At 48.3% G+C, this 7,713-nt stretch overlaps 1 pseudogene; it reads right to left on the reverse strand.

Moving 5' to 3' along the window:
- Positions 1–345: 345 nt before the first annotated feature.
- On the reverse strand, positions 346–781 carry LOC131748216 (small ribosomal subunit protein uS3 pseudogene; annotated as a pseudogene).
- Between the last annotated feature and the right edge of the window lie 6,932 nt (positions 782–7,713).

The raw sequence follows: 7,713 nt of genomic DNA on the forward strand, positions 1-7,713 counted from the left end.
CACAAAACAGAAGGATGTGTGCTCTTCATCTCTTTCTGAAAGAAAACATAATAGGGTCCATGCTCAGGGAACCACTGTGCTTCTGGGACATCAGAGCAGCAAGACAGCACAGCAGCATTCCCTCCGCAAAGGGCTACGGGTTTTGGAAAGAGAGAAAGGAGAGCTGAGTCCAAAGCTTGGTCCTGCAAAATGCAAGAGAATAAATAGAGATACCAACCCAGGACTTTTGCTAGTTGCACAGACGGAGTGTCACCACCCCTGGAAAATCCTTCATGCTTGGGCGGGAGCCAAAGGCCAGTGAGCATTACTGTGAAAATGAGGACTGTGTCCACAGCCTGTATACTCTTTTTTTTTCTTTTAAAAAGATTTTATTAAATGTCTTTATAGAGCAACATCCAGACTGCAGATCCAGCGGCCAAGGAGACCCTATTATGCTGTGGGTACCGGCTGGGGCACGGCAGGCGGCTCTGGCTTCCCACCCTTCTGCTCGGAGATGGGGGTGGTGGGCAGTATTTCGTCCTTGGGTTCCACGATGCTCACGTGATCGGGCAGGGGCTTCTTAGGGCCAGTCTTACCAGTTGGGTCCCAAGGCAGCACGATCTTTACCTCGACGCCCAGCACACCGTCTGAGCAGCACGTGGCGCACGGCAGTATCGACACAGTAGTTAGCAGGGTCCCCACTGTGGGTCATCAGGCCATCCACAAACTTCATGGATTTAGCCCTCTGTCCTGGGACTTCCCCAGACACCACGACCTCGCAGCATTTAGCCCCACTCTCCATGATGAACCGCAGCACACCGCAGCAGACCCTCCACACAGCACCGCCGCCTAGGAATTTGTAACGCAGAGACTCTGCCTGGCCGGTGGCACACAGACCTCTTGTGGCCACCTTTTCAGCACGAAGCTCTACACTGCCCTCAGGGAAGCCAAATCTCTTCTGAACCACAGCAGTCAATTCCCGGATCTGCCGGCCCTTCTCACCAAGAACATTGTGTGTCCTGGTGGCCAAGTTGATGACTTCTGTCCTGGTTGGTGTAAGTCGGACCTCAACTCCAGAGCACCCATCTTCAGCCAGCTCCCAAATGAGAAACTCGTTCAGTTCAGCTTCGAATATGCCGTCAGCAACAAACTTCCTCTTCTTGGAAATCTGCACCACCTTCTTGCCACCACGTGCCGCCGAAAAGGAAAAGTCTGTACACTCTCTTAATTAGAACACATTGGTGCCTGTTCAAGGTGGATCGATGAGCAGGCACCCTTGGGGAGATGGGTAAAAAGCAGCTCTCAAAGAAAGGGCTCTTGAAGAGGCCTTAAGAGGGAACCCAAGAGGTGCCAGGAGAGCATAAGAAGGCCAGTGCCAGCCCTTTCAAAACTCGCAACAGGAGCAAAGCCTGATCCCTCCCTGGTATGTTGTACACATTCCCAGACGTGGCCCTTACATCTTCAAAGCTCCACGCAAACTCAGTCACCTTACAGCCATGAGATGTCACCAAGAAGAGACATGGTTTTGTTTGTTTTTCTTTGTCTTTTTTTAGCAGCAGATTTTCTCTCTGACATTCAGACATTGTCTACAAGCGTCTGACTTTCTGAGATTGTTTGGGGGGGAAAAAAAGGCCTAATTATTCAAATGTCTGGGTCAGTGGTTCTTAAACTTCTGACTACAGAAGGATACCCTGGGAACTTGTTAAAAATTTCAGTGTGAGGCCCCATACGCCAGAGATGAAAAATGTAGGTCTAGGAATACGCATTTTTACATTCCCCCAAAGCCATTCTGAGGCTTGTAGGTCAAAGGACCTTACCTGGAAAAACACTGGCCCATCCCCTCTCCCTCCCACCAAAAGGTCCTTTTCCTCACTGATAAAATGTGGTTGTCTGGGGAGAGGTGAGGGAGGGAAGGAAGACACGGAAGTTGCCCAAATCGCCTTGTAATTCTCTCAAACTGTGGTTCCTGACTGCAGAAAGTCTGTGTCTACGCTATTCTGTTCCCAGACTCAGGCACTACTTGACTCAGTACGTAGTTGGCTGCATGGCGTAGCATGAAGACAGCCTGCCCGAAGCTGTCGTTCCTAATGCCCTGCCCAGCATGGCACTAGACGTCGAGGCGTCCCCGCTACGAGGACAGGAAGGTGCATCAGCTGTACCACGTGGCTGGCAGGGACCCTTGCCCGAGCACTAGAGCATGCAACTCAGAAAAACAAATTGGGAAGTGCATTAGCGTGTCCCTATTTCAATGAGCCCCATGCATCTGATTCCTGTCCTAGCCCAGGCAGTCAGCTTGTATTTCTGCTATTTGACCCAAAGCAGTGAGTGAGTAGAAAGAGAAAGGCGCTGGAAGTGGGGACCCCTGCTGGAGCCCCCAGAGTAGACCCTGAGTAGCTCTGTGACCTTAGCAAAGTCACTTCTTTTCCTCTGAAGAATCAGAAGGTGGGTGAAAGAAAAACTGTGGAAGGCCCTTCCTGCTCCCACCAACCAGGATTCCAAGAGCAAAGGCGTGTTCACGGTGAGCTTGCACCGTGGAGATTCAAACCAAGCATGGCGTGCTCTCCAGGCAGTGGGCAAACCCAGCAATTGGGGCCATGGGACACAAGTGACAAGCCTAGGTTGTGAGGACCCAGAATATCAGGAGACAGGGCAGAGGAGGGCCTGGGGAAGAAAGGAGAAGAATGTATAAGCCAGGGTTTCTCCAACTAGGCACCGTGGATATTTTGGCCCCAATGAGTCTTTGTTGTGGAGCAGTCCTGTGCACGGCAGGTTATTTAGCAGCATTCCAAGCTCTATCCACTAGATGCCAGGAACATCCCTCCTCGCCCACCTCCAGTTGTGACAACTAAAAATGTCTCCAGACATTGCCAAATGTCCCCTTGGCAACAAAACTGCCTCTGGTTGAGAATCACTGGTTTAAATGAAACAACACGTATGGCTTTATCCAGCTTTATCCTCTTAATAATTATCCCACACGCTCAAAAAGGAATATATGTAATTTCTACTAGCATACCCTAAAACTATCACTGCTCGGCTAGTTCACTTGTTCACAGTGTCAGTCTGAAAGGTAAAGACCACCGCTTCCCAATTCCAACCTCCAGCTAATTAAGATATATGGCAGGTTAGATTAAATTAAGATTAAATAAAGGGGAGTGCCAGGGGGTAAAGGGGTGAAACCCACCAAAGGACCAGAAATGGAGAGTAAGAAAAGTCGGAAGTCAGGACAGAAGCTGGGGTTACAGATGGTCAGTCTGGGCTGAAAGAATGAGGAGACCCTTGAGGGTGAAGGGAGAAGGAAACTGGAAGCTACAAAAGACTGAAGAAATGTGGAGAGTGGGAGACTGGGCCATAAGGATGTGTGTCTATGTGTGTCCCTGTGTGTGTCTGTGTGTGTGTGTCTGTTGGTATCTGTGTGTCTATGTGTCTGTTTTTGTCTGTGTGTCTCTGTATGTGTGTCTATCTGTGTCTATGTCTGTGTGTGTCTGTGAGTATCTGTCTGTGCCTGTGTGTATCTGTGTGTCTATCTGTGTGTCTGTCTGTGTCTGTGTGTGTGCATCTGTGTCTGTGTGTGTCTGTGTCTGTGTGTCTATCATCTGTGCATCTGTCCATGTGTCTGTCCGTGTCTTTGCGTTTCTGTGTGTCTGTGTGTGTCTGTGTGTCTGTATGTATCTGTCTGTGCATCTTCGTGTGTGTCTTTGTGTGTGTCTATGTGTCTGTGTCTGTGTGTGTGTGTGTGTGTGTGTCTTTGTGTGTGTTGTCTGTCTCTGTGTCTGTGTCTGTGTGTGGCTCTGTGTGTATCTGTGTATCTATCTGTGTGTGTCTGTATGTCTGGGTGTGTGTGTGTATGTGTCTGTGGGTGTGTCTGGGTGTGTCTTTGTGTGTGTCTGCGTATCTGTGTTTGTGTGTGGGGGGGTATCTGGGTATGTGTGTGTCTGTGTGTTTCTGTGTGTATCTGTGTGTGTCTGTGTCTCTGGGTGTCTGGGTGTGCGTCTGTGTATCTGTGCGTGTCTGGGTGTGTGTGTCTGTGTATCTGTGTGTGTCTTTGTGTGTGGGGGATGTGTGTCTGGGTGTCTGGGTGTGTGTCTGTGTGTCTGTGCGTGTGTCTGTGCGTGTGTCTGTGTCTCTTTGTGTGTGTGTGTGTATCTGTGTGTGTCTGTGTCTCTGTGTGTCTGGGTGTGCGTCTGTGTATCTGTGCGTGTCTGTGTATCTGTGTGTATCTTTGTGTGTGTGTGTGGGTGTGTGTCTGGGTGTGTGTCTGTGTGTCTGTGGGTGTGTCTGTGGGTGTGTCTGTGTGTGTCTGTGTGTGTGTGTGTTTTCAGCAAGTTTCTCACGGTGGAGGCAGAGAAGTCTCTACAGATAGAGGACCACCATATTCTGAGGAGAAAGAGACTGGATGCTGGATGGAACGGAGGACTAACAGCTGAACACAGGCGAGGAGACACCCGGGCCGCAGCCAGCAGGAATGGCCGCCCCTGCGGGGTAACTGACACCCGGAACGCCCACGAGGGGATGGCGACGACGACGGCTCGGGAAATGGAAGCGGGCAGCCACTGCCAGCCCCACCGCCACTCACTGAACACCCACCGAGTAGACGTCGAGGGGCCACTAAGTGCCAGGCGCCGCGTTAGCTCCTGAAGGTCTAAAGAGAAAAAGCCCGGGTCCTACCCTCAGGAGATCAAGGTCTACGAGGCCAAGCTTGGGAAGAGTCACGCCTTGCGTGACTGCCTCTCCGGAGGAAGCACTCTGAGACTCCGGGTTCCTGCTGCTTAGAGGATGAAACGGCATAATCAGGAAAGAAAAGCTGCTCCCAGCACACTCCCTACCATCTTCAGTTGGCTTGAAAACAGTGATGGGGATAAAAGACTTATATAAGGTTCCAGAAAACCTCTGGCCACCCCTCCCCTTGAAGAATGAAGCTCTGATTTACAGCCCTGAATTTTCAGTGAGACCCTCTTACTGTCAAGTCAGCTGAATTTCTGTGAATTTTAGATGCCCCAGGGTTGGGTTGCTGTTTTGAATTAGTTCCTCTCGCCAAGGGATATAAGCAAAGGCTCCCGAAGGAAGCCTGCAAAAACAGCTCATTACTGTGCAATCCATTCCCCCGCCACCTCACAGAAGATTCCAGCGGAAAAGCTTTGTTGCCACCATCTGATAACAGAGGTGACGACCTGAATACTAACCAGAAAGCCGCAGAGAAAGAAATGTTTTCTGAGAAAATGTGTCTCTTCTGCAGGTAGGAAAACAAGACACACACACACACACACACACACACACGTCTCTGTTCACAAATCTCAAGTGGGGAAAGGTGCGTCTTGGGAAGGACTGGGAAGGTGAGGTCTGGGGGTCTGGCTTGTAAAAGCCAATTTCAGTGCCTCCCTTTTGCTGCTCACATACAGGGCATTCGGTTTGCTCAAGTGAATGCAAACAAAGGAATAAATTTGTTTGAAAGGGCAGGCTTCATTATACTCTAATTAATGTAAATCTCACCCGCAGAGAGGAAACAAAATAAACAGCTATAGTAATTAAAGTTTAGGGGTTTGGTTTGGTTTGGTTTAGAGGGGGGTTAGTTCGGGGTGTGTCTGAAAAGGATTCAGATTTGATGGAGTTTTAGAAATGGATTCTTGTATAATAATCTTTCAGAAGAACGAGCTACCTAAATCAGTCGGGCGGTTGTCCCTATTCCAGGTCAGTAGAATCCTTCCTCCCTCGGAAGGAAAACACTATGTTCCCACAAGGGGTTTTGGAAAACAAAGAGACCAATGTTAAGTACCAGAGTTCCTAAAATATTAGAGAAAAAAAGGCCTAAAACAATGCAGGGGAAGAAAATTAAATCATTAAAGCACTGTCACATTGAAATAACCACACCAGCAGAGCTGAATGATCAAAGCTGAGTTTGTTACTCACCAGGCAAGGGGAAACAGTATCATATCAAAGCGAGTTCAGTGAGTCTCTGCAAATTTCCCCAAGCAGAAGGGCCGAGTAGGGTCAACAGAGGAATTTTTCTCAAATAAGGCAGGATTCTGAAAGGCATTATTTGATTGCTTAAGACTGCAGTTATAAATTCTCTTTGGGGATTGATCATTGCTTGATTTAGGTCACAAAAGCACAGGCAAAGTTCTCAAAGTGGTCCAAGATCTGATACATTGGTGTTCTGTCAGGTTCAGGATCAGGTAGTAGCCCCTGAATAATAAAATCCCCCCCCAAATAAAAATAAAATCCCAAGCAATGACTAGCAATTTCCAAGTTGTATGTTTCAAGATGCCCTAATGTCTAACACAGGATATCAGGGTATCAGCAAGGCAAGTCTAATGAACACCCACATTTCTTTGACTTGCATGGCAGTTAATGCCATGCTCGCTTCCCTGTGTGACATATCCACACTGCCTGGTGAGGGAACCAAACATACAAAGATCTCTGATGAGGAGGAATCAGCAAGTACAAAGCCCTCGGAGCTGAAATGAGCCTCGTGTTTTTGATAAACAGCAAGGCGGCCAGTGTGGCCAGATCAAAGTGAGGGAGGAGGAGAGTGATAAGAAATAAATTAGGTAGGGTCCAGACCTACCCAGGACTTGGACTTTTAATCCAAATGTGATGGAAATCCACTGAAGAATTCTGAGCAGGGAAGTGTCATAATCTGATTTACAACTTTTAAAAGGTTACCTTGTGCGATGTGTGAAGGAGATTCTCTAGGCAAGTAAAAGTAGAAGCAGAGAAAGCCATTCAGAGGCTTACTGTGCTAGTCCAGGAGCTGATGGTGGCTTAGGCGGGGAATAATGGGGAATAATGGAGAGAGGTCAGATTTGTGATCTGTTTTGAAAGTAGAGCTGACAAGAATGTGTGAAGAAGGTGGGATGGGAGGAAAAGAAGGAAATTAACAGGATTTCTGGATTTTCAGCCAGAGCACCTTTTAGGAAGGGTGAACACTGGAAAAGTAAAGGCTTTAGGGGATCATTGGAAGTTCATATTTGAACATGGGAAGTTGGAGATGCGGGTGAGACATCCAAGTAAATATGTATAACGGCAGCTGGACACATTAATTTGAAGCTCAAGTGAAAGGCAGAGATATAAATTGGAATCCTTAGCATATAGGTGTCATATAAAGTCATGGGACTGGTTGAGGCCATTTAGAGAGTAAATATTCATAGAGAAGGCAAAGAGAGGAAAGGAGGGGAGAGGAGGACAGAGAAGGGGAAAAAAGGAGAGGACAGGAAACAGCAGAGGACTGAGCCATGACAATATGTAGAGGTCACGTTGTGATCATTTGTTTAGGTGGCAAATACCACAGCATGTTCCTATGCTGGTGGTAGAGAGGGGAGAATTCATGGTGCACAAGAAAAGGGAAGGGAAGTGAACGCACAAAGTCCTCAGGTAGCTGAAAAGAGGTGGAGGGGATGCGCAGGGGACAGGCTGACCCTAGAGAGGGGCAGTGACAGACCAGCTGAGGCAGGAGGGAAGGGAAAATACAAGCTTAGAGATGCCTACGAGCAAGCGAGTCGACTTCGTGGCGGGAGGATGAGGCGGTCCTTTTCCACGTGCTTCCATTCGATCAGTGAATTAAGAAACAAGATCATTAAGAAGAGGGGGATTTGACAGCAGGCAGTAAAAGGAGTGTTTGAGGAGAGAGGAGAAGGTCTGATGAAATAGTTGTCTCTGAGGATGGGAGAGCAGACGGGGCAGGGGGAATGTTCCACAATGGTCAAGGAAGTTGAAATTTACAGTCATCGATTTGAAGTG

The sequence above is a fragment of the Kogia breviceps genome, chromosome X (assembly GCF_026419965.1).
Source record: "Kogia breviceps isolate mKogBre1 chromosome X, mKogBre1 haplotype 1, whole genome shotgun sequence".
Taxonomy (NCBI): Eukaryota; Metazoa; Chordata; class Mammalia; order Artiodactyla; family Physeteridae; genus Kogia; species Kogia breviceps.